A 24,997-nucleotide genomic window follows, 5' to 3' on the forward strand; every position below is an offset into this window, starting at 1 on the left:
GGAATCTCATTCTCTACCAAACACATCACTCATTTGCACACCACTCTGTCCCCTCATTATCATTTGCACACACCCCACACACATTCTCACATCAGGGCCTTTGCACCCTATGCCCCAATTGTCCATTCTTCGGATTCAGCATGGCTTGCTTCAGTAGGGTCTTGGCTCAGATGTCACCTCTTCAGCAAAGGCTTCCTGACCTGCCAAAATAAAATAACTCCACAAACTGGACTCCCTATACCCTCTCTCCACTGTGCTTTTCTCCAAAACGTCTGCATCATCTGACATATGAAATATTTTCTTGTACTTGTCATTTACTGCCTGCTTCCCGCAAGAATGCAAACTTCAGCCAGAGAGGGGGATTCACCCCTGTTTCCCAGTGCCCAGCATGGCACCCAGCATACAATAGGCACTTAATAAATAGGTACTGAATGAATGAGTAAGAAATGTCCTCAGCCTCTCCAAGGCAGGGGTGGGCGATGTCAATGGAGTACTTCCCCTTTCTTCCACCCAGACCTCTTTATCCTGTAAGTTTCCTGGCCCTAGACCTGTTCCACATTCACTTGAGTTTGTGTCTGTAAGGGTGACTCCTGACCCCTGAGTTTGTGACCAGAGAACAAGGATGCCTGCTCAGAGAACAGGAAGCTTCACTGGGAGCCAGAAGACTTGGAACCCACATCCTCCTCATGATGGTTTTGGAGAAATGGGGACTATGGATGGTTTTTGAATCATCCCCATTTTGAATGGGGACTCAGGGTGGTTTTTAAATCTCGATTTGCCTGCCTGATCCTACGGGGTCATTTCATTTCCCTACCATCACTTTACTCATCTGTGCAATGGGAACAAAACCAGCACCAACCCATAGGATGGTTGTGACGGTTAAAGGGAATAATCGAAGGGACCAGGAGTTGCCCATGGGAGTGGTTTCAGAAGCCAACATTTGGGCAGCTCTAGGGAATCCCCAAAGGTTCTTTCACATGAGGTGGCCACATCACCTTTGGGGTGGTTTACTGAATTATCCTTTTTTAAATGAAGGCTGGCTCGCTTTCTCCCTGCACTCTCTCTATGCCTCCTACCCCCGTCCGGTCCTGCGCCCTGCGCCCGGGCCACGCGCTTTACCTCTCCTTCCACCTTCGTCCTGCACTTTCTGTCTCCACGCGCCCGCCCCGCGCCCTCCCTCTGCCTGCGCCCGCCCCGCACCCTCGCCCCGCGCTCGCCCGCTCCCCGCGCTCTCGCGCCCGCCCGCTCCGTGCCCGTTCCGTGCCCGCTCCGTGCCCGCTCCCTGCTCGCTCCGCGCTCGCTCGCTCGCGCTCCCCGGCGCCGGCTGCGGAGGGAGCCGCTCTGCCCGCAGCTGGCGCAGCGCGGGGGCGGCCGCGGGTGGGCAGGTGCCGCGGGCCCGGGCGCCGAGCATGAGCCGCCGCCGGCGCGGGCCGCGCGCTGCTCGGGGCCCGACTGCGGCGCGAGGGCTGCGCGGGAGCTACGCCGGCCCGGACCGAGGTAGGCAGCGGGCGCCGATCCCCAGTCCCTCGGTCCCTCCCTCTCTCCCGAGGGCCGTCCCCTCCGGTCGCCAGCGCGGGCGGGGCATACGCGGGTCCTGGGTCCCGCCCGGCGTGACCGTCGCGGGGCCCGGGCATCCGCTCCCGGCACTGGCCGTGGGACGCGCGTGGAGGAGGGCGTGCGGGAGCCCACCGCGGAGTTGCCGAGAACTCCACCCCGGGCTGGACAGCGCCAGGACCCCCGATCCCCAGCGCCCGCGGGGCAGCAGGCGATCTCTGCCTGGGCGTGGCGGGAGTGCCCTCGGCGGGCGGGCGTGGGCACCGGCTGGCAGGTCCGCTGCCCCGGGCCTGGCATGGGGGAGGGGGCTGGGAAATCTGAGGAGCTCGGGGCTGCGCAGTTGGAAGTTTCCATTTGCTTCTCTGCATTCTGGGCCCCGCGGTGGCATCTCACGCCCTTGCTGTGTGGCGAAGAAGTGGGGCGTGAGCTCAGCATTTGAAGGGAGACGGCCAGGGCGAGATGCCCCTCTCTGCATTGTGGGCAAGGGTCATTTCAAGGACCGTGCTCTCTTTGCCCCATGTCTCGCAGGTGCAGCTCGTTCTGGGCTGCGCGCGTGTGAGGGGGGAGCGGGCTACTGCTGTCTGGGGAGGACAGGCAGCAGGCCCTTGCCCCCTGCATCTCTAGCTGCTTCTGAGCGCAGGAGCTGGTGGATAGTTACAGGGAGGCTGCCTGCCTCTTGGGAGCCACCTGGGGGCTGAGATGTGGTGGTGGCTGGGCACCCTGGTTCCCTGCTTGGAGCTGTGAGCCCCATCTGGTTTACCCTCCCCACTGCTATGGTTCTTCTCCCACCCTCTGGAGCCAGGGCAGGGCCCAGATGGCCACCTGCTCTAGGAGCCCAGGAGATAGGTTGGCATTCAGGGGAACCTCAAAGAGGCAGTGCTCTGCTCTGCCCCTCAGGGGTCTTCCACCTGCTTCTGGACACAGTCTTGCCCAGTGCAGCCTAGACTGGGTCCAGGCCTTACCTCCCAAGTAGGAGGCCTAGAGTGCAAAGCAGCAGCTCCTGTTATGAGCAGGGAGCTAGGGAGTTAGGAGCCCACAGGTCTTGACTTTCGAGCTGTGGGCAGGCTGGGGGCCTCTCAGGGACTCAGCTTCCCCATCTGTAAATGGTTTCGGTGACTTTTAGGGATATTTCCGCCCTGACATCCGGGGACACTTTGCATTGAACCTCAGGACCCCAGCCCAGAATAGGAGGGGGGCATCCAGAGTGGGAGCAAGTGGAAAACCTTGGCTCTGGACGCGTGCATGGGTTCTGTGTCCCTCTAGCTTTTATTTGTTGTTAGGGACACGGGTCATAGTGACCAGCACCCCTCTGGGTGGTCATGGCTGGGTAAAGCATGACAGTGGAACCCACAGACCTTGACCCTGAGAAGGGAATGAGCAGTAGAGACCCACATGCTGACAACCTCCCAGCACAGCTGTGTACTCTCACACATGGCTCCTGGATTTGGGAGCACCCAAAGCAGGTGGCCCCAGGTATGCCACAGGGGCCTGAAAGCCAGCCAGCAAGTTTGTTTTTCTCTGGGAGGCATCCTTGAACTGCCAGCCTGATGGCTCCCTTCCACCTGGCAAATTGTGGAAATGGAACAGTTCACACAGAGCAGAGGGTTTTTTGGTGTAACTTAGCAACTGCAGGCAGAGGAGGAGGGTGGGGAGAAACACCAGTGCTCCGAGTTTGGCATCTGCGCTGGGCTGTCCTGAGTGAGGCGGGGGGCTTGTGGGTCTGGCCAAGTGGGGAGGGTGTCCTGGCGCAATGGGCTCCCTTAGGCTGACCTGGGGAGGAAAAGACCCACTCGTCCATCCCCTGGGTCCTTCAGAGGAGACTAGTGGGGGGCGGGGATGCTCAGGTATGGCCTTAGAGCCCCCGCGTACACCTGTCTCCTGGGCAGTATTGGAATAGCTCTTGTTGATTTCTGGTTTTTAACCACAGAACCCTCTTTTTAAGCCATATAGAAGCCAGATTTGTCAATGAGGCCAAGTGAGGCTCAGGTGTCAGGGCATCCAACCACAGTCCTCAGAAGTGGGGGTGTAGGATACGCACGTCTGTATCAGCCTACCGTGGAAGAGGGGCTCTGGGCCTCCCCAGCAGGGTGGGCTGGGGGCAGGTCCCAGGGCCCTGGTGGCAGAGAGGGCTGGGGAGGCAGATAGGGGCCTGTCCAGGTGATGCTAGCGGTGCTGTTCCTGGTGCAGAGCCACAGCCCCGGGCGGCCCCCCGCTGGGACCGCTCTTCCCTCCCACCTTTCCTCCTGAGGCCATCTGCTTCAGGCCTGGTCTGCTCTGGCTGTTTTTCTCTCAGAGCTTCCAAATGTTGAGCCGAAATCTGCCTCCAGTAACTCCCACCCGTTCCAGGCTGCCTTTCGGTTCCTTTGCCCTTGCTTGCCCACCTCCCTCCTGCAGATGAGTGTTTACTTAGCAACCTGTCTTCCAGGCAGAATCTGAGGAGGGAGCAGGGTGGGAGGGAGGGAGGCCTATCATCTCGGGGTGCCGAAGTGGCATCAGGTGGGGAGGCTGCCAGGCCATGACCGTGAGGGGAGGGCCCCTGACACCCACCGGCCACATGCCAGGCAAAGCCCCCTGGCCTGCAGGGCTCTGGGGAGGATGCTCTGCCCTTTCTTCAGAGTATGTGTCCTTCCCACCTCTTCCTGGGCACAGAACCTGGGGCTTTGGGGCTGTGTGTTTATACATGTCAGAGAATGAACACAGGGAATGCCTGGCTGGCACAGAGTGGGCTACGGGGACACCAGACTGGGGACACCAGGCAGCCCTAATCTGACAACCCTGGAGCAGGGATTGGGAAGGTCAGCCAAAGGCAGCCTGGAGTGGCATGGCAGGAAATGTGGAAGGGAAAGCCTGAAAGCCCCGTTATGTCCTGGCCTGTCCAGAGCATGGGAGGGATAAGGATGAGGTACAGAGGAGCAGGGCTCATCCCTGGGAATGGAGGACCCTGGGGATTCACCTCCTGGGACGGGCTTCAGAGAGGCTTGGGAGAGGCGTCTGACTGACAGTATGAAAGTGTTAGGAACCACACAGATGCCTGCCAAGGTGGAGGTGGTATGACTGCTGCCTGCCACTGACCCTGCCCGAGGGGCCACGGCAGCCTGGTCTCAGGTGTCTGAACGCTCTGCTCTGCAGAAGCATTTCTGAAGAACCATGTAGGTGCCTTTGAATATGGTTCAGGGCATCCCTCAATGATCCTGTCTGGGGAAGCTTCTACCCACCTCACTTATTTGCTGGGGAAGCGTCTCAGGATTCCTGCGGGTGGGGGGAGGGGTGGGATGTGGACATAGCACAGAGAAAAGAGCCCCTCACCCTATCATGGTCATGCACCTGTACTGGGTCTGGGCGGACAGGCTGCAGGCCGGGGTTGCCCTGCGTGGTGGTTGGTGGTGGGAGCTCAGAGCCTGCCATGTCCCTTCTGAGCAGCAGGGTGAGTTCAGAGAGCTGGGGGCCAATATCAGCACAAGGAGAGGCTTGGCACTGGGCCTCACCAAGTGTCCCTGACTCTTTAGAGGAGAACACCCCATTTTGCCCATGGGCCACACACTGTGAGCCCCCTGAGGCAGGGAACCAGCCCTGCAGGCGCGACATTAGGCACTCAGGGGACACTTCATTCCATTGTCCAGCTCTCCTGTCGCTTCCTCACAGGGGAGGTGTTGCTGTTGACAGGTGATGTCTTCAAAGTTGATGTGATTTTCTTAAAATTAAAAAAAAAGATTTTATTTATCCATTGAGAGAGAGAGAGAGCACACAAGCAGGGGAAAGGCAGAGGGAGAGGGAGAGAGAGAATCTTGAGCAGACTCCACGCCGAGTGTGGAGCCCTACCTGGAGCTCCGCCCCATGACCCTGAGACCCTGAGATTACGACCTGAGCCCAGATCAGGAGTCTGACGCTCAGCGGCTTAGCTCACGGAGCCGCCCAGGTGCCCTTCCTTTCATAAAGCTTCTTCAGCTTAAATACAACAAACTGCTGTCTGCTGTGTGCCCCCCCCCCGCCGCCGCCCCAGCTATTTTCCCCCTTCTCTCCTCCCCTACAAGTAGGCTGACTTTGAAGCCGTGTTCCCTGCTGGCTCACTCCACATCCTCACTTCCCACTCGCTCCCAGCCCACTCCAATCTGGTGCGCCCTCTTCACTCCTGCGAAATTGTCTTCAGGTGCCTCTGGACATCGATGGCCCTTAGGTGTTCACGGTGCCTGCTCCCAGGCACTCGTCCCCTGGGCCTCCGTGTCCTCTGGCCACCCTGCAGACCTCTCTGCAGGTCGCCCGCCTCTCCTTGGGCCACTTGCTCTTCCTGTTCCTCAGGACCTGGACCTATACCCTTTCCTCCCCAGCCATGGCTCCTGGTCCCTCTCCTGCTGATCCCGTTCTAACTCCTATAAGCGCAGCCTGTCCTCTGGGCTCTGTCAGTGGTCCAGCCCAAGCCTGCTGGATGCCACTCAGATGACCATGGGGAGCCTGTCTGCTGTCATTGTGCCCCTGAATCTGACCTGCGCAGCTCCCCGTCCAAGTAGTCGGGATGGCCAGGGTCTCCCTCTTGCCTCTCCAGGTCTGTCCTCACATCGACTGAGTGTTCAGCCTGTCACCCCAGACCTCTCTTCCACCCCCTTCCCCTGCCTATTGCTACCTCCACAGGTCGGGCTGCCCCCCTCTGCCCCAGACACCTGCAGCAGCCTCCTTCCCATGCAGTTCCTTCCCTATACCACACCCAGGTGACCTTTTTAACCTTCTCTTTGTCAAAACTCTCCGAAACTTCTGTTCCCATGCAGGACTCCCTATCCTGAGTGAGTTGGACCCCAGCCTTCCTGGGTGGTGCCCCAGGCCTCTGCAGCATGTTGCCCCTGTGTAATTATCTGTGATCTCTTGGAGTCAAGTGTACACTTGGCCTGTTGCCTCCTCAGCTCCAGACGGTAGCAGGGCTGGTGGACTCAGCAAGCCGTTCTGGAACATGTGTGGAAGCGGTAACGTCCGTGTGTGTTGGGGCAGAGACACACAGATCTGTGTGGAATCATGGGCTGGGGGCGCCTGGTCTTTCCCATGTTGCTGTCCCCCCAGCAGGGAGAGGAGAGGGGAGCAGACCCAAAGCTCTGGGACCAGCAAGGGGCAGTCTTTGGGGAGCTGGGCTAGTTCAGGAAGGAGTAGTGGGGGTAGGGCTGGAGGGCCAGGCCCCTGCCTGTTGTCACCACCACTTCCATTTCTTCAAGTGTCACCCTCAGACTCTACCTTGAAGAGAGAGTTCTCCCTGGATCTGGTTGCCATGGCAACACTGTTAACAAAGAGTAGCTTTGGTGGAGGAGGCTGGCTCACCCAGAAGCTGAGGGGGCTGGGAGAGGGTGTGCCCGTTCTGATGGGTTTATTAGCTGAGCGGGTTTCCCCACCCCCACGGCTGCCTGAACAGCACGGACCCCTCCCTGGACCTTCTCTGCCTGTGGCGCTCTCTGGGCCTCTGCTACTCAGACCCTTCCCATGTGAATGTCCTGAAGTCTCTGCATTCCATCTGGGTGTGGCCTGAATCCCAGCCACAGCTGGGTCACTGGGGCAGACCCAGGGAGGCTTCTGACTTGGGATATGGGGCCATGAGCCCAGCCCCAGCCCAGGCACTTCCTGGGGTGAGGAACCTGGTTTTGTTGCCATAGAAACCTAGGCTTGGAGGCCCAAACTTCTCCTGCCTAGGATTTCCTGAAGACTGGTTCTGTGTCCAAGCCCCTTCCAGCTGTGAACTATGAACATTCGGGTTCCCTTCCTCCTCTGAGGCAATGGTCTTGATCACATGAGGTAATGACACGCAGCGCTGGGTGGGAGTCTGGAGCTTTGCAGCCGTGGCTGTGGTGACTGGTGTGGGGTGGGGTTGGTCCAGCTTGCTGGGACCCATTTCTCTGCCCTCAGAACTGAGGGAGAGGGATGCAGGGGGGAGGCTGGCCACGGAAACAGCTGGGAGGGGAGTGGTGGTTAGAGTTGGATGGGGTTGGAAGCTCACACAGAAGAAGATTATGGAGTTCCTAGGGGGAGCCTCCGCAGCTTTCATGAGTTAATCACTCAGACCACGCAGGAGGCCATCAATTATTCATTTTATTGTTGTTGGTATTAGTAGTGGGTGGACCCTCCTGGGCCAATGAGGCCAGGGCTGCCCTCGGGAGAGTCCACCTCATTTCCACCTTGCCCATAGAAGGCCAGGGCCCTTCCTGCTGGATACCACCCCATGAAGGGGTCTCCCAAACCCTGCAGCCCCTCCCACCTCTGGCCTGGGAGCCCAGCTGACCTTCCATCAAGGTGAGCACATCTGTGAATGTTGCTGTGAGCCAACCCTGGAGTGGGTGACCTGGGAACATCTGGTCCCTGGGTCCTCCCACTGCTGGGTTAGCAAGTGAGGTTTCTCAACGATTTGGGAGGGTGGTCTGACAGTGAGCAGGGTTGGCCAGAGTCCAAGCTGTTGCTCTGGGAAAGGCTAGGGCCGCCAGATCACTTACCAGAATGTATGTGCCCGCGGAGGTGGGGGGGGGGGTATGGGGCGAGGCCTGGAGGGGAGCCACCCACACGGCTAGCGTCCCCACCTGGACCACGCCCCCAGTGATGCCAAGGCTGGCGTGCTCAGGGGTACTAGCTGAACGACGAGATCAACTATCCGCAAACTGGCCATAAAAACACCTCAAGGAAGTGAAATAAGTCAAGCAGAGAGAGTCAATTATCATATGGTTTCACTTATTTGTGGAGCATAACAAATAGCATGGAGGACAAGGGGAGTTGGAGAGGAGAAGGGAGTTGAGGGAAATTGGAAGGGGAGGTGAACCATGAGAGACTATGGACTCTGAAAAACGATCTGAGAATTTTGAAGGGGTGGGGGGTGGGAGGTTGGGGGCACCAGGTGGTGGGTATTGTAGAGGGCACGGATTGCATGGAGCACTGGGTGTGGTGCAAAAATAATGAATACTGTTATGCTGAAAAAAATAAAAAAAATTTAAAAAAAAAAAAGAAAAAAAAAAAAAAAAAAAAAAAAAAACACCTCAAGGAATAGCAAAAAAACCCACTGTGATTCCGACCACGTTTTCTACCTACAATGAATAATGATAGAAATTAATAACGAAACATAAGTGTAATATTTGGAAAATTTAAAATGTGTAAATATGCAGTGGATCAAAGAAGAGATAATACTAGAAATTAGGTGATAATGGAATTAAGTGATAAAAATAGAAAGAGGGATACTTGTGGGACACGGCCTCAGTGGCCCTGCAAATTGGTCGTTTGCGGTCACCAGCTGACCCTGTCTGGAGAGCCCTTGGTCTTTGAGAAACCCACGCACAGGTGCCTCCTCCTCAGCCCCGGAGATGGGACAGAGCCTCACAAGTGGCGCCTTGGAGAGGGATTGGAGGCAGGGAGCTGGCAGCTGGGTCTCCCACAGACTGCAAGGGTGCCTGGGGGAGGTGCGGAGTCTCCCGGCTTCTCCCCCGTGGTCAGGCCAGCCTGGGGTCAGGGGAGCTGCTCTGCCTGTAAGTCTGCAGAGATGAGGGGCTGGGGGGGGGGTAGTTAAAGCACGCTGTCTTGCCCAGGTGGCTCTGGGCTACAGCTCCAGGTCACAGCCGGTCACAACCCTAGAGGAGGCGCTGCCAGGCATGCCTACAGCTGGGCTGAGATTTTGAAGATCTGTTGTTTTGTGAGGTGACTGCAGCGCTGTGAGGAGATGAGAAGGAAGTCTGGGTGCCAGCAATGGCCGCGGGTCCAAGTGCAGGGAGGAGAGAACAGCTGGCAGTGTGGTGGAGGCCGGAGCCCTTGGAACGCCTGTCTGTGCTCAGACTGTGGTTTGTGGGGCCTGTGTGTGGGCTCTGTGTGCGCGTGCACGTGCATGTACACCTGTACGTGTGTGTGTACCTGCATTCACATACAAGCACCGGGAAGGGATCCTTGGGCAGCTCTCTCTCCCCAGCGCTCTGCTGTGTTTCACTAATAAGTGACTTAATTTAATGTCCTAAATATATATTTTTTTAATGCTGGCATCATTATAACCCATTTTGTTGATGAGCTTCCTATCTGGAGAGAAGGGCAGAGGCAGAATTTGAACCCAGGTCTCTCCTCTGTGCCAGGGAGAACTTTGGAGAGTGTGTAATGTGCTGCCCTGGTACCACTTTTCACTTTCCTGTGCCCTTCCGGCTACCTCTCCTGGTGTCCAGGCCCCAAGCTGGCCCTCGTCCCCTTTCCTGCTTTTGACTGTGAACACCTCATGCTTCTCTGACTGCACACATCTCAGGCCTCAACTTGGGCAGGGCTCCCTGCACATGGCGTTGCCACCTTCTGGGGCCATAAAGGTTGCCCTTCATCTGGGCTGTAGAGTGCCTGGGCCCCGCAACAGCAGTGACCAGCTTCTGAGTGTGTCCCGGGTGCCCGTGCTTTGCCTGCATGCACACATCTCCTGCAAACCTCTGAAGGGCCTGGCTTAGCTCAGCTTCCCTGGATGTTGAGCCTGAGACAGGGATTTGGGTGTGAGGTGAGTAGAGGGTATGCTCATGAGAGACACCTCTCGGGTGAATAAGCAAGGTAGGAAGGGGAGGAGGCCGGGCACAGGTGCCGTTCTGGGCAGAGTCTCTCCTTAGTCTAACCCTCGAGGGGAACTCCAGGGTGCAGACTGCATCAGGTCCGTCTCCCTGGGAGGCAGGGAGTTGGACTCTGGCCCCCTGTACTGGTCAGCTGTTGGCTGTCGGCCCCTCCAGTCTTCTCCGGATGAGAATGTGTGCTGTATGCTGGCAGCCCCGGGGGACAGGTGCCCCAGGCTGATAGGAGGGCCCAGAGAGCTGGGTGGGCCCCACAGGCCCACCTCGGGGAGGGGGCCACTGTTACCACTCCCGGGCAAGAAGCCACCTACTTTTCCCACTGTCCCTGCTAGTTCTTGGGGGACTTGAGATGCAACCGTAGGTCCAGTGTGTTGTTGCCCGTGGCGTCCCTGCGGCCTTGCTCATGGCCACCTTGCCGTGAGGTCTCATTTTCCTGGGGGTGTACCTTCACCTGTCCCAGTCTTCTGGCCTGTGCTGCTTACTGCTGGGCCCCAGGACTAAGTGCTGTGCGTGTGCGCGGAGGGGGCTCTGTCAGTTTGTCCAGGGAAGGACTGACAACATGATCGTCAGCCTTGGGCCTGATGGCAGGAGGCAGGGCAGGCCAGGGACGGAGCAACCTGAGACTGAGAGCTGTCCACAGCCCACCAGACTCGAGAGGGGGACATTGGCTTGGGCCGAGGGGGATAGTGTGGGATAAGGACCCCTGGCCTGGGGATGTAGGGTCTACATTCCAGCCCCAGCTACTGTCTTCCTGCCTGCTCCCAGCTGTCCTGCCTGGTGCTGGTCGGCTCCCTGGGGTCCCCACTCACACATGATCTCCAGCAGGAGGGCCGATGAGCCCTCCCAGGCTACTAGTAGCCCAAATTCAGGGGTGGGGGTGCCTGGGACTGACCGGAGAGAGGTGTGGAGAGGCTGAGCGAGAGGGTAGTGAGGGCCAGTGTGGGTGTGGTTGGCACAAGGACGGGCCATGGGCCTGGTCTGTGAGACGCCCTGTGCAGCAGAGTTAAACACCCCCATACCCACCTACTAGGTGACGCTGAGTCGAATTAAGCTGCTTGCACCTCAGTTAACCCATCTTTCCGTGAGGGGTTGACTGAGGCTGGGTTTCCAGAGCCCCAGGTTCCTCAGTAACCCAGGGACAGGTAGGCCTCTCTGAGAATGCTTCCATGTGTGTATGCCCGCGGGTCCGCTGCTTACCCAGCTGCTCTGAGCTTACCTGTGATGCACGTAGCTTTGCTTAGGGATGTAAATGTTCTCCCACAGGGAACCCCTGAACTTCTAGAGCTCTGATGTTGGAGGCCCTCATGTCCTGGACCTGTCCTGTCACCCTCACCAGGCTCGGCCGTGTGCCTTGGCCAGAAGTGCTGACTGTCCAGTTTGCTGGGCCCTGGACAGTGGGAAGGGGCACACCATTCCCTGGACCCGCAGGGATGGCCAGAGCACGTCCCCAGAGTTCCCCAAGGGAACCCAGTGAAGAGGAAGCCCAGTGGCAAACAGGCATTTTCTTGCCTGGATAAAAATGATAAACACAGCTTAATGCGACAGACACCACGACTGGCGTTGGAGAATGATAACGTGTGTGTCTCAGGCCTGCTTTAGAATGGAGAGGTTGCCTGGCCTTGGGAACCCGCCATTGCCCAGTGCTCTGTGCATTTACAGCCAGGACAAGGGAAGGGGGCCCTGGGCTTGGCAGAAGAACATTGCTTCATAGGACACTGGTGCTTGATGGGTCTGCAGGCCAAAGAGGCCAGAGGGGGAGACTGAGGCTGGGAGGGGTTGGTGGGGCCCAGGTACCAGGAGGCGAGGTGGATGTAGAGGGGCAATTAGACACAAGCCGGCCCAAGGAGAGCGTGGAAATCGTCATGCATTTAGAGGCAAGACTCCAAGGGGCTGGGGCACCTGGGTGGGTCAGATGGGTAAGTGTCTGCCTTTGGATCAGGTCATGATCTTCAGGTCATGGGATGGAGCCCCCCCCATGTCAGGTTCCCAGCTCAGCGGGGAGTCTGCTTCTCCCTCTGCCTTCTCTGCCCTGGTTGTGCTCTCTCAAATGATTAAATTACAAAATAATTAAATTAAAAAATTAAATAATAATAAAAAAAGACTCCAAGGGGCTAAAAACCATGCTCAAGGCTGGATAACCCCGGCCTGTCCCTCCTCACCACCTCACTGTGACCACTGTGACCTCTGGGGCCATGTGAAACCCATGCTTTCAGGTGCTTCTGCCCTTCACCCTTCATCTGAGAGGGACTTGGGAAAAGCTAGTGAAAAACCAAAAGAATGTGGAGAGATGTCCGATTATCGTCCCCTCCACCGAGTGTGTACAGAGAAGCAGCGTGCCTGGCCCGGTCCGGGTTCTGGGAGTGCAGACAAAGTTCAGAAATAGGTAGGGAATGAGCAGGACAGGTAATTAGAAGGTGGTTGGGGGAAGAGGGAGGGAGAGCCGGGGGCTTCTATTGAGAATAGAGTAGTTACGGCAGTCTCCCTGGAAGGTAGAGTTTGAGCCCCTTGGACATCTGGGGGCAGGGGGCTCCTGGCAGAGGGAACAGCTGGTCCCAGGCCCCAAGGTAGACATGTGTCACCATGTCCAGGAAACCAAGAAAGCCAGGGGACACAATCCATGGCAGGCAGTGACTAGGGGGCCACTGAGGACATGTTACTCTGGGATGAGCCATGGCCTTGTGGCTTTTCTGGGGTCTCATGCCATCTCTGCTGCTTAGCCATGTGCATACGGATGGTTCCAACAGAGGGGCGACTGACCCGCCACACCAGCTGTGTCCTCAGCCCTGAGCTTCCCCCAGGAGAGAGCTAGTGAGGGAGCCTGCTTGGGGGATGTAGTTACATCGAATTTCAGATGTTCTGGGGACCTGAGAGAGACATGGCCTGTGCGCGGCCATGGGGGTGGAGATTCTGGAAAGGTCACCCTGGGTCCCCGACCCGCAGTACATCATCATCTTTCTTCCCACTCTGCCTTTCCTCCTCCTCTACTCTTCCTCCCTGGGATTCCTGCCCAGCCTCCTTATAGGGCTGCCCTTCCCCCACCCCAGTTTCTAAAGTTTGGCATATTGTATTTATTTCACTATGTATGCAACAAGTAAAAAGGTCCATGTGCAGCATGTCTTCTCTCATCCCTGCCAGCTTATGAAGGCAGAGACCTAGCTGTTATCTGCTTTAGATCTCCTCCCGACATCTCTGGCCCACACATACACGCATAGCGCATTGGTCCTTGTTGTGCATGTGGCCAGACCCTGGGCCTCGTTTTCCTTCCCTTGGTTCATGTCTTGGAGCCCCATCTCAGTGTGCATGGAGTGGGGCTGCTATTTTTAGTTTGTTTATATTTTTAAAAGATTTTTTATTTATTTGAAAGAGAGAGAGAGAAAGAAAGAGAGAAAACGAGTAGGGCAGGGGGTGGGCAGATGGAGAGGGAGTCCCCCTGTGGGGCTTGATCTCGGGACCTGGAGATTATGACCTGAGCTGAAGGCTGACACCTAACCAACTGAGCCACCCAGGAGCCCCCCTTGCTGTTTTTTAACATCTGCGTGGTCTTTTGCCCATGGATGCATGGTAGCTCCTTTATCCAGGCCCTGAAGAGTAGCCATTCAGATGGTGTTCCTTCTCCTTTCATAAGCAGTTACTGTAGCAAGCATCCTTTTGCTCCAAGTGTGAGCGTATTTGTAGGATAAATCCCTCAGAATAGAACAATAGGGTGAAATGGAGGTGCGTTTGTAATTTTGAGAGCTCTGGCTAAGCTGTCCTCAGCTACAGTAAGTTATCTTCCTGTAGGTGATGGATATAAACACCTGTTTCTCCATCCCCTTATCTTTGCCGATCTAAGAGGTGAAAAATGATATCTTGTTGTGATGTTAGTGTCTCTCTGTGAGTAAGATTTGAGCAGATTCTCATATGTACAAGACTTACCTGCATTCTCTCTGGGGAACTGGTGTCTGAATTATTAGCACAGTATTTCTGCTGGGCTGATGGTATTTTTCTTATTGATTCATAGACACTTTCTATATATTAAGGAAACTGACTCTTGGAGCATGAGTTGCAAATCTTTTCCTCAATTTATTGTATTTTTGTTTTGTTATGATTTTTCACCATGCAGAATCTAAAAAATGTATGTAGTCAGTAGCGTACCTATTACGTTTAAACCTTGTGAAACTCCTGTTCCTCTAGGTCAAAAATGGTTGCCCATCTGTAATTTCATGAAATTCAAACTAACAGAAAAACTTCTGTACCATGGAACCACAAAGAAATGTTCCCATGTGTTCCTCTCATAGGCTTATGTTTTTGTTTTTCAAATGGGAGTATTTGATTTATCTGGTAGGACTCCAATCTTTTTTTTTTTTTTTCCAGATGGCCACCCGTTTGCCCAACATCACTTATTAAACAATGACCTTTTCTTCACTGACTTGAAATATCACCTTTGCTCATATACTAAGCTGCTATATGTGTTTGGGGTTATTTCAAGTCTTTCTTGTTTGCTTCAGTGCTCTGACTGTATATTCATGTGCTGATACCATGTTTCAGGTTAAACTGTTACCATGAAATTTGCAAACACACGGAGAGGTAAAGAGAATCGAGTAAGGAACCTCATGTTCTCATTGCCCAGATTCAGCTCTCACCAGCTTGCTTCACTTACTCATTTTTCCTTCTTCTGTCCTTCTTTCCCTCTCTCCCTCCCTCCCTCTTTTTTTTCTTTTCTTTTTCTCTTATCCTTTTTCTTTTGGGCTGAAGTATTTAAATCAAACCCCCGACCTCTGTAATTCGCCCCTCTATACTCCAGCGTGGATCTCTCCAGCAAGGTCATCTGCAAACAGAGCCACGTGGTCATTATCACACTTAGCAGAATTAATAGCAATTCCTTGCTGTCATCCAATGCCCAGCACATCTTCAGCTTTTCCTTGTCTTAAAAATGCTCTTCTCCAGTTGACTTGCAAAATTAGTAACCGAATTGAATCCACGTGTGGCATGTGGCTTTTATTTGTCACAAGCCTCCGTGATGTGAAGCAGTCCTTCCTTCCCCGGTCCCCTTTCTTCAAGCCAGTGGTTTGCTGCAGAATCGTGGTGAGTCTGTGTCTCTAGAATGTCCTATTTTTGAGACTTGTCTGTTTGCTTCCTCGCGGTGTCATTTCACGAGCTCCCCCGCTCCTAGTATTCTCTCCAAACCGGAGCTCAGCTCAAACAACTTCGTTTTACGGGGCTCCACGTTACTTGGCAAGAATGCTTCGTGGCGCTGGCCCGGACACTGCAGGAGTCTGCCACGGCAGATCTGGTGGCAGTGGGCGAGAACGCGGGGGCGATGGGCCTGCGTCCCCCTGCATCCGTTCCATCCTTCTGGCGGTCTCAACTCTTGACAGCCATGGTCTGAGTCAAGTATCCTGTCAAGGGCTGTAAGGCAGCACCTTCCTAAATGTTCCTTCCTGGTGCATTTGTAGGATTCGTCTATAGGGAACGTTCTCTCATCAACCAGGGCTGTTTGGTTACCCCAAAACGATTTCAGTAAAAAAAGGCAGGATATGTGCTAAATTCTTTCCTTTGCCAACACATGGCTCCTCCTGATTTTGCAATCTGTGCCTGTCTCCATAACTCAGCAGCCCCGGCCCACCACACCCTTTCTCATCAAGTTGCTTTTGCCATGGTTCTCAGGCACAACCCTGTATTTACGCTAGTGTTGCTCTGTCTGGTAGGACTGAGTTTGCTTGGTTCCTGTGGTGGGCACTGCAGCTGGCTGCTTCCTGCTTGTGACGTCACAGCCCATGGGGGTGGTCGGCCCGACCTGGTTTTCTCATCTGTCCTGGTATGGTGAGGGATGACCTTCCAGCAGGTGACGTTTTTCCCCCCAGATGGCTAGATCTGAGTGTAGCAGAGATGCCTGCACGTTTGGGAGGCTGGTGAAGAGGGTGTGAGGGTGAGTCTCCCTGGATCGTGGGGAGACGTGCATCCTAGCTGTCTCGTCCTTTCTCCTCCACTGATGGGAGCCATCTTCCTGTCAGGAGAGAGGCTGAGAGGGGAAGCTGAAGGCCCTGATAGGTCCAGATCTGTTGCAGCTGAGGAGGAGCTTTGGCAGGGTTGAGAACATTCGGGAACGTCAGACAAGTGGTGCCCTCATGACACGACAGAGGTCCCAGCTCGGGGAGCTGCTATACCCAGAGCACTGGGGAGGCAGGCCCCACGCGGGGTACAGAGGAGAGCTGGTGGTGAAGAAGGGCCTTGGGAGCCGGGCCACAGCCGCCCGTCGAGGCCGAGACGTGGGAGAGCAGGGCTGTCCGGAGGGGCCGGCCCTGTGAGTCCCTGGGCTCCAGACCCTAGCTCAGTGCCCTGAGGTATCCATGCTGAATTTGGGGATCTGAGCTCTGCCTCTGAGTTGCTGTGCCTGCCTTTGGGGTCTGATAAGGGCCCCTGCGGGTGGCTTGATGCTGGGGTGGATCAGGGACAATAGGTATAAGTTGTCTAACTTCACTGATCAGAAGAACCCCCTAGAAGTAGAATCCACTCGTAAAGCCCTGCTTTGCCCTGCCAGCAGGTATGGTCATACATGGATTGAGGGGTTGGAGTGTTTAGGTGGTCTCCCCTCCCTGCAGAGCAGGTGCTCCCAGGTGGGCTCCCTGCCCCACGCCCCCAGCTGATGTGGGTCTAATGAATGAATGAACCCGAAGAAGTTGCCTCCCCAGTGATGCTGGGGACACAGAGGTGGCCACACTGACAGCCACCTGGTCTGTTGCCTCAATGCTGTGGTGGGCATTGGGAGGCCTGCCCCCCGTAACAGGGGGCTCTGTTCAGGTGAGGCCTGGAGTCTTCCCTGGTAGAAGCATTGAGGAACTCCACAGGCAGTGAACAAGGTCCCAGAGGCAGGGCAGAAACACTGAGAGGAAGCAGGTTTCTGGAAGCTCCTAGGAACCCCCTCCTTGGGCTCTTGTATGTGGGGGCAGTGCTGGGCAGGGGTGAGCAAGCCTAGAGTGGCCTTCATCTTGAGCCACCTGCTTTCTAGCCCTGCCTCGCTCGGCCTGGGCTCTGGCTGACCCCGAGGCTGCCTCTGGCTGGGCCTGGTGGGGCACCAGGCTCAGAGTGCTTTCTTGCTTCTGCTTTCCAGGCCCTCTCCCAGCTGTAATTTTACATCATTGGTTCTCAAAGTGGAATCCTAAGACCAGTAGCATCAACATCCCCTTGAACTGTCTTTTAGGAATGCAGGTTCTCCAGCCCTATCCTAGACCTTCTGAATCAGACACTCTTGGCAGAGTGGGGGTGGGGGGCGAGCAGGGGGCTGCAATGTGTGTTTTGAAAAGCCCTCCAGGGGATTCTGATGCTCACTAAAGCCTGAGAACCACTTCTTAAGAGCAAACAGCTCAGCCCAAGGGGTTCAGGCCTGGACAAGACTAAGACTTTCTCTCTTGGTTCTGAAAACTTCCCAGACCACAGCCTGCGGTTCTGAGCCCACTGAACCTTGCTGAGTGCCAAGCCTGCTCCCAGATGCTTACCCACCAGGGTCATCCCAGAATGTTCTGTCCACTTGGGCCCCAGATGCTCACCATACTGGGTATGTAACTGATTACCAAAGACAGTACGGTGCAGGGACCTTCAACACAAAATGGGAACTTTTCTGTTCATTATATTTGCTTCGGTCTCTAGAGAGCCGTGTGGCATTCAGCTGACTCAGCCTCAGTCACAGCAGAAAGCTCCCCCAGCCCAGGCCGATGGCGCTTTTGGGATGGTTCGGGGCTTCTGGGCCATGTCTTTATCGAAAGCCCTCTAGGGGAGGTTAGTGGCTGGCCCAGGGCCAGGACGTGGGGGAGCTCATTTCCCGGGGCAGCCCTGCCTGTCACCCCCACACACATTCAGCTCAGACAATCACCCGGGAGTCACTGGACCCAGTTACTCAGCACGCGGATGAATCAGACTTCCCGTAATTGGCATTCAGGAAATTGGGAGTTTGGAAGGGTTTCCAGGACACTTGGGGTGCTGACGTCTCTTGCTAGCATCTCTCTCCCAGCCCGGGGGCAAACAACATCAGGTCAAAGAGCCGCTGCCATTAGAGAGAGATTGTACCTGGCAGAGCCCCTCTTTAAATGGATCATTTGACAAAGGACCCCTGACTTTAGCTAAGGGAAGTGGTGGGATGAGAGGGAAGGGCATCATACCTGGGGGCCCTTTCAGATGAGATCTTTTCACTCTCACAGAGCCTGAAGATAGTGGTTTTCTCCAGTTCTGCAGGAGCACAAAATAGGCTCAGAGAGGCTGAGAAAGCCAACCAAAGTCACACAGCAGGAAGGCTCAGCACTGGGATTCAGACCCTGTCTGGCTGTTCTGACAGTCCCAGGCCCGCTCATCCTGCAAAACCCAAGGCGCGGTCTCTAGGAGCAAGTGCGTGGCCTGGGGCTTTCTTCCTCCTCCTTCCTCCCTCCTGTAGAAATAGAGGGAAAAAGTTTTAGTCATTAAATAAGTCAAATTCGTGTCCTTACCATGGGATTTGCTGGAACTGTTATGTGATTGTATGGTTTCTGAAGCTTCTATAGGGGAACAGCGTGGACAGAATTTGTATAGGCCCTGGAGGGTGGGGGAGAGACAGGTGCGCCGGGATGGTGAATGGGGGCCCCTGGGCAGGGCAGCCACAGAAGCCACTCTGGGCCACAGCTCCAGGAGTGGTGTCAGAGAGGCTGGGACCCACCCGCAGCATCCTTCAGGTTCGCTCTCTGGCCAGGCAGTCCGGGCCCAGGGTGGTGGACATGCTTAGGGAAGGGGCGGGTTCCATGGCATGGCCCCGGGGCCTACCACTGGACAGAGGGTCAAGGCTGCATTGGACCTGGTGGTTGGGGGGCTGTTCATGAGGAATGGACAGCATCCCATGGAATCCAAGGGGATCGTTAGGAAGACCACACATCCAGACTGTCTACCCACATGGCCCAGGTTGCAGATCCTGCCTTTCCCTCAACTGGTCTAGAGCATAGTGCAGGGGACTAGTGAGTGGAAGAAATGTCCCCAGGACGGGCTGTCACCCAGAGAGCTCAGAGGATGGATCTTACTCACCCAGCCCCTGCCCTTGCAGCGAGCCACCAAGCTCTCACCCTCCCCAAGGTCCTGGGTAGATGTGGGGAGAGACTGAGCCCAGGGAGAGTGGGGGACAGGAACCTCTAATCCAAGGGAAGTCCTGGGTGGGGGAGGGCACAACCAATGCCATGACGCCCATTCCATTCATTCACCCCTGTAGCTGGGCTCACCCTCCCTGGTGCCCCCAGCCTACCACCCACCCAACCTTTCCCTTCACCCCTCCCTCCTGTCACCCACAGTGCCACTTCCAGTGGTTTTCCCTCACCATTAGTGTTTTCCCCTTCTCCACCTCTGCCTACCCTCAGCCTCATCCCTGTGGCCTTTGTGTACCCACTGACAGATGGCAGGCAAATGCACCCCCTCCCCATCTCCATCTAGATCATCACTCTTGCTCTGTACCCAAGCCCCCAGCTTCTCCTTGCCTTCTGGTCCACTTGGCGGGCTGAATCCCTGGGAGCCTGCTCCCTAGGCCACTGCGGATCCTGGGCCTGGTGCTGATGTCCCAGTATGACTGTGTCTCTGGGCTAAGGTCTGCCTGGGCCTTCCCTGAGCCCCTGCCCAGGCCCTGCCCAGGCCCTGCCCTGACTCTGTCCAGGATGACCATTCTGTTTCTGCACTGCCTCCCTCATACCCTGCAGCTGTGCCCTGTCCTGGCTCCCAACCCTCACTGGTCACCACACCCTGACTGCCCCCATCCTGACTTCCACCTTCCTCCCCTGCAGCTGGGCCGCCTGTCCCAGCCCCACCCCTCCCAGGGGCGAACAGAACACCAAGCCAAAGTTGAGGAAGCTCAAGCCCAGACCAGGGTGACCTGCTGGCCTTTGTGAGTCAGAGGAAGGAGAGGGAACGTCCACAGGGCCCCTGCAGCCCTTCCTCCCTCCCTCAGGCCTGCCTAGAGCCTGGAGAGCCCGGAGACATGCCCTCAGGCCTGCCCTCCCATTCTGGAGGTACAGATGGGGGCTGCAGGTGCAGGGGCTTGGGTACACTCTGGGGGGGGCGGGCAGCTGGGGGTACAGGCGGAGGGCATTCTGCTAGTGACGTCTGTGCCTCATGATGCTCTGTTAGGGGCACTGGAGCATCTCACCCGCATCAGCTCCACTAGTCCCATCAGCGCTGAGAAACAGGGCAGTTCCTGCCCCCATTTTACAGATGAGGAAACTGAGAGGCTAGGGGAGGTACGGGCTGGCTCCAGGTCATGTTACTGTCTGCAGAGAAGGGGGTGCACCAGAGGAGGCCAGGCCCAGGTGTGGGGCCTCGAGCTGGAACTCACATCAGGAGTCATGGGGCCCCTTGGTGGGCCTTGGACCCTTGGTGCCCCATTCAGAGATGCCTGTGGGGACATTACTGGAGGTGGCTGAGGCCTGTCCTACTTCCTCTGGGGCCTCTGAGACCCTGGGGGCCGTGGGAGGGAAAGGGCTTTCCTGGTCAGATGCAGTGAGAGGGCCCAGGAAAGCTCACTGAGTGGTGCCTGGAGGTTCTCTGAAGGCTGGGAATAATAGTTCAACATCTAGGCCTGTTGCCAAGGCTGTTGGGGTCCATCGTGGTTTCTGGTTGTTACGTGGCTTGGTAGAAAGCAACTCGGTGTGCACGCCCCCATGGTTCAGAGGCCCTCCGGCCACCCCTGGCACATGTGCCTTCTGAGTTCGCCCACAGCACCCCGGCAGAGCTGCCCTGGGATGCAGTGTCACAGGCCGTTTCTCTGTCTGCCTCCGCTGGGTGGGGTAAGGTGGCCAGACATTCCCTTCCTTTTCCTGTTCCCACAGCGCAGTAGGACCCACGCTCTAGGTGACTAGGGTTAGCCCAGAGCCAAGGCTTCTAGCCTGGCTGGGCCCAGGACAAGCAGTGTGGTTACCTCCAGCCTCAGTTTCCCTATCTGTGGGGCAGACAGCTGGGTTGAGGCTGTCCCAGCTCTCTCAAGGGTGCACAGAGGCTCAGCATAAAAACAGTCTCACGAGACCCCCAGTACTGTCTCTCTCCCTGAGTGCCCCGTGCCAGCGGATCGGCCACCTGCCCTTGCCATCCTTTTCCCTTGGCCAGCTCAGCTCTGTTGCCTCTTGCTGACAAGGGGCCCCATGGACCTTTGGGGGTTTGGGGATCTCCTCAAGACATGGAGGGGAAGGAGGTGTTAGTGACGCCAGGTGGAGATGCTTGGAAGTCAGAGATGTTTCCTACAGGGTGGGGTTGCTGGGCTGTGGGTCTGGCCCCGTTACATCTCCCTCCCCCCGATGCCCCTACGCCCTGACCCTGACTCCCTAGGACAGAGCACTTGCTCAGGCCTGGGCTCTCTTCCCTTACTCATTTCCCAAGCTGTCAGGGGGGGTCAGGAAGCAGGGAGACCACCTTCCTGCGGGATCCCCCCAGTGTCAAGCAAGTGCGGGGAAGGGGGGGTGGGGGGTTCCTGTATTGGAGCCAGCCCTGCCCCCTCCACCTTGCTCACGTGCTGCTCCCTCTAGGTCTCAGAGGCTTTCTCTTAAAACGAGGTGACCTATAAGTTGTGTTCCAGGGCAAGGTGATGCTGCACATTGCTGGGGACCTGGGTGTCCTCTAGCCTGTCTCCTGTCCCAGCTCTCCCACCTGGCATGGGGCCCCCAAGGCTCCCAGCCCCAGGGCTTTCCAGGCCCACATGGCTACACTCCACTTAGTCTCTCGGGGTCCAGGTCCAGGAGTGGATGAGCCCCAGCCACCACCCTGTGAGGACAGTCAACAGCCTAACCTAGGGCTCGCTGTGGTCAGGGGCACTGCAGGACGCCTCGGGGATTTTCTGCAGTGCTTTCTCCAGGCAGGGGCCAGTACACAGTCTCTGCCATAAATCTGATGTGGGGGGAGCGGGTGCGGGGAGGCAGGGGGACGGACAGAGAGAGAGGGAGGGAAGGCCAGAAGGACCTCCCTAATTCACATGCATGAGGTATCTTTTAGTGTTGCTTGGCAACCAGATGAGAAAGGAGGGTGTGAGGAGCCCAGACCATAGCCCCAGCTCCACTATAGGCTAACCTTAGTAGACAGACAGATCTGGGAATCAGGCCCCAGGTGGCTCTAGGTTCCCCCTCCGGAGTTGTCTTCCCAGAGGTGCCAAGGGTGATGGGGGTCCCAGGACTGGCCACACGCCTACCCCCTGATGGTCCCGAGCCAGAAATTAGGTGTCCCCCCACTCCGCCCCAGCACTGATGTGGGAGTCTGGGCTTTGTTTCTACTTTGACCCTGACTAGTGTCCTGGGTCCTTGGTCAGATAGCGTCACATCTCTGACCTCAGTCTGCACTGTAAAATGGGCCAGTAGCATTCAAAGGATTTACTGCGAGGAAGAGATGACAGAGACATTGCGTTTAAATCCTAGGGCCTTTCTATCCTCAAGGGTACACTGAACGCCAGTAAGTAGGGCTGCAGGACACAGGAGGCTCCATGAGGGGCCACCCCTGCCCCCAGGAGCAGATGAGGGTGACAGGACACCCCCAGGCTATCCCAGGCCTTTGGACAAATGGGAGAGAAGTGCAGCTGTGAGACTGGACCAGGACTAGGGTCAGCTCTGTACGCCTCAGCTGGCATGACTGTCCAGGACATCCCTAGAGGGGTCCAGACTCAGAGTGGCCATTGAGGCAAGGGTGGTGGCAGTGGGTGGGGTGAGAAGGAGCAACACTGAGCAGGTGGCCAGTGGGGGATGGGGGTGGGACATCAAAGTCCACGGAGGCACGGGGTGGGGAGGGAGTCTGCCAGCGGATGTTGGCTCCTGGGAGGGGCCTGTGGCAGGACAGTGACTTTGGGAGGGTTTTCCTGCATCCCCATGTGCTTCCTTCCCTGGCACGTCCACTTCAGCCCAGCCAGAGGGTCTGGGCTAAGCTGGGTGCGGCTCCACTCTGCTGGGCAGTGACCAGGCGGTGCTGGAAGGGACTTCCCAGGAAGGTGCTGGAAACCCCAGAGCCTCCCGGGTTTCCTCCAAATGCCTGGGAATTCGGTGGCCTCTGCCCAAGAGGAAAATCCCCAACTTTCCCTGCTGTGCTCTTTGGCCAGGGGAGCTGAGACACAGAAGCCCACAGTGTCACTCATGTCATTGCTTGTATGCCATAAAGAGGCTGCCTCCTTTGGTCCCTCCTTTTAGCCATGACTTTGAGGACTCCAGGAAGAACCTCTGCCTGGAGCTCACTCCAAAGTGACCTTGAGCTACAGCAGTGGTTTCAGACTTGCTTTGGCAACTCTGTTTAGTAAACACAGCCTTCTGGAGGGACACCACCAGAACGACTGCTAGCAGGGTGCCTGATGGAGCCCCAGGCCCGCCACCTCTCTGCTCCGGCACCGCGGGGATCCTGTGTGGCGGTGGTGTGATGTGCACGTGAAGGTGTCAGTTCCAGGCCCTCCAGGCCAATGGGACTGGACTGGACACATGAGAGAGGGAGGGGACTGGGGGCTGGGGTGGCAGGGCCACTGTGAGCAGGGGCTGGAGAGGACTGGGGAGGAAGGTCTGGGCAGGACGATCTGCAGACTGCGGTGGGCATTGTGGCAGGTGGAGAGAGGCAGCCACGGGGCCCGGGGCAGGCAGGAAGTCTTTCTACTTGGTATCTTGGTACCATTGTCCCAGTGAAGTGCTTGGGAGGCCCTGAGGACACCCTCCTCTGTCCCCTCTGTGCTCTCTGTGTCTCCCCCACCCCAGCTCCTGGGCTTCCCACATTGGCTGTTTTGTCCAGTCAGTTTCCTCCTCAGCCCCCTCATGCTAGGATCCCAGGAGGCCTTTCTGGTGGGAGGCCTGTTTGCCAGTGCATGCTGACACCCACTGGGCCCTGCATCTGTGTCTCCCTCAGTCCTCACAGCGGCCTTGCAGCATGGGGGAGAATGTGCCAGACCCAGGCCATGCTCCTGAGAGCAGCAGGGGCAGGCAGGGCCTTCACCTGGGTGCTGATGTATCAGATGGCCTGGGGCCTTGAAGCGCAGGTGTGTGAGGCCCCCTGGGGAAGGCCACCTCAGCCACATTCTGGGTCTCCTAAGCAGAGATGGTCACCATGACCCTGGGACCTGTGTAGAGTGGCTGCCCTAACAGATTGCCACAGGCTTCATGGCCTCACAAACTCACACTTGCCATCTCATGGTTCCGTGGGTCAGAGGCCAGTGCGGTCTCAGTGGGCTAAGGTCAAGGGGCCTCTGCTGTTCTCCATCCCTGGAGGCTCTGGAGGAGGGTGGTTTCCTGCTTACCCCAGGTGAGTGTTCCTTGTGCTGCAGAACTGAGCTCCCCGCTCCCTGCTGGCTGGAGGCCGGGGGCCCCTGAGCCCTGAGGCCTTGCCCATGGCTCCCTGCCCATGGCTCCCTGCTTTAGAGCCAGCAGTGCGGGGCTGGATCCAGCTCTCTGACCCTGCCCCATGGTTACACCTTGCTCTCCCCACAGCTGGGAAGGCTCCCCGGTTTTATAGACCTGTGGGATTAGATCGCACCCACCGGGATGATCCAGGATGGTCTCCCCATCTCAGGAGCCTAACTTTAATCGCATCTGCAAAGCCTCTTCGGAAGTATAGTCCCTTTGCCAACAGTGTCTTTTGTCACCTTCGCGGTTACAGGGATCAGGATACAGGCATTTTGGGGACCACAGCCACTGTTGGAGCCTTATATGGGCATCAGAGAAGCCTCTCTAAGAGGGGCCTTAGGTAATCATAGGGGCTCCCCTACAGCCCAGCCTCCCTGGCTTGGGAGTATCAGGTCCCAGTGCCCTCCCCATGCCACGCACAGGGCAGTGTGTGGGAGTGACCGTCCCCCATAGCGGGCCTTTCCCTGTCTAGGGGTAGACCCTAGAGAAGAGGAGGTGGTCTTTCCCGTGGTCTGGCTCCTGCTGAGCTCTTGAGGTCCTGAGGTGGGGGTGCGTCCTCTGGGAGGGGAGGTCAGGGCCAGGCACTTG

General features: G+C 56.9%; 1 protein-coding gene across 1 annotated transcript in view; it reads left to right on the forward strand.

Moving 5' to 3' along the window:
• Window positions 1-1,403: 1,403 nt before the first annotated feature.
• Window positions 1,404-24,997, forward strand: part of RASGEF1A (RasGEF domain family member 1A) — an 85,803-nt gene continuing 62,209 nt past the window's right edge. Inside the window, exon 1 of the mRNA XM_047702038.1 lies at window positions 1,404-1,497. The gene's annotated coding sequence lies outside the window, so the exon portion shown is untranslated. The remainder of the gene's footprint in view (window positions 1,498-24,997) is intronic.

This window comes from Lutra lutra, chromosome 14 (assembly GCF_902655055.1).
Source record: "Lutra lutra chromosome 14, mLutLut1.2, whole genome shotgun sequence".
Lineage (NCBI taxonomy): Eukaryota > Metazoa > Chordata > Mammalia > Carnivora > Mustelidae > Lutra > Lutra lutra.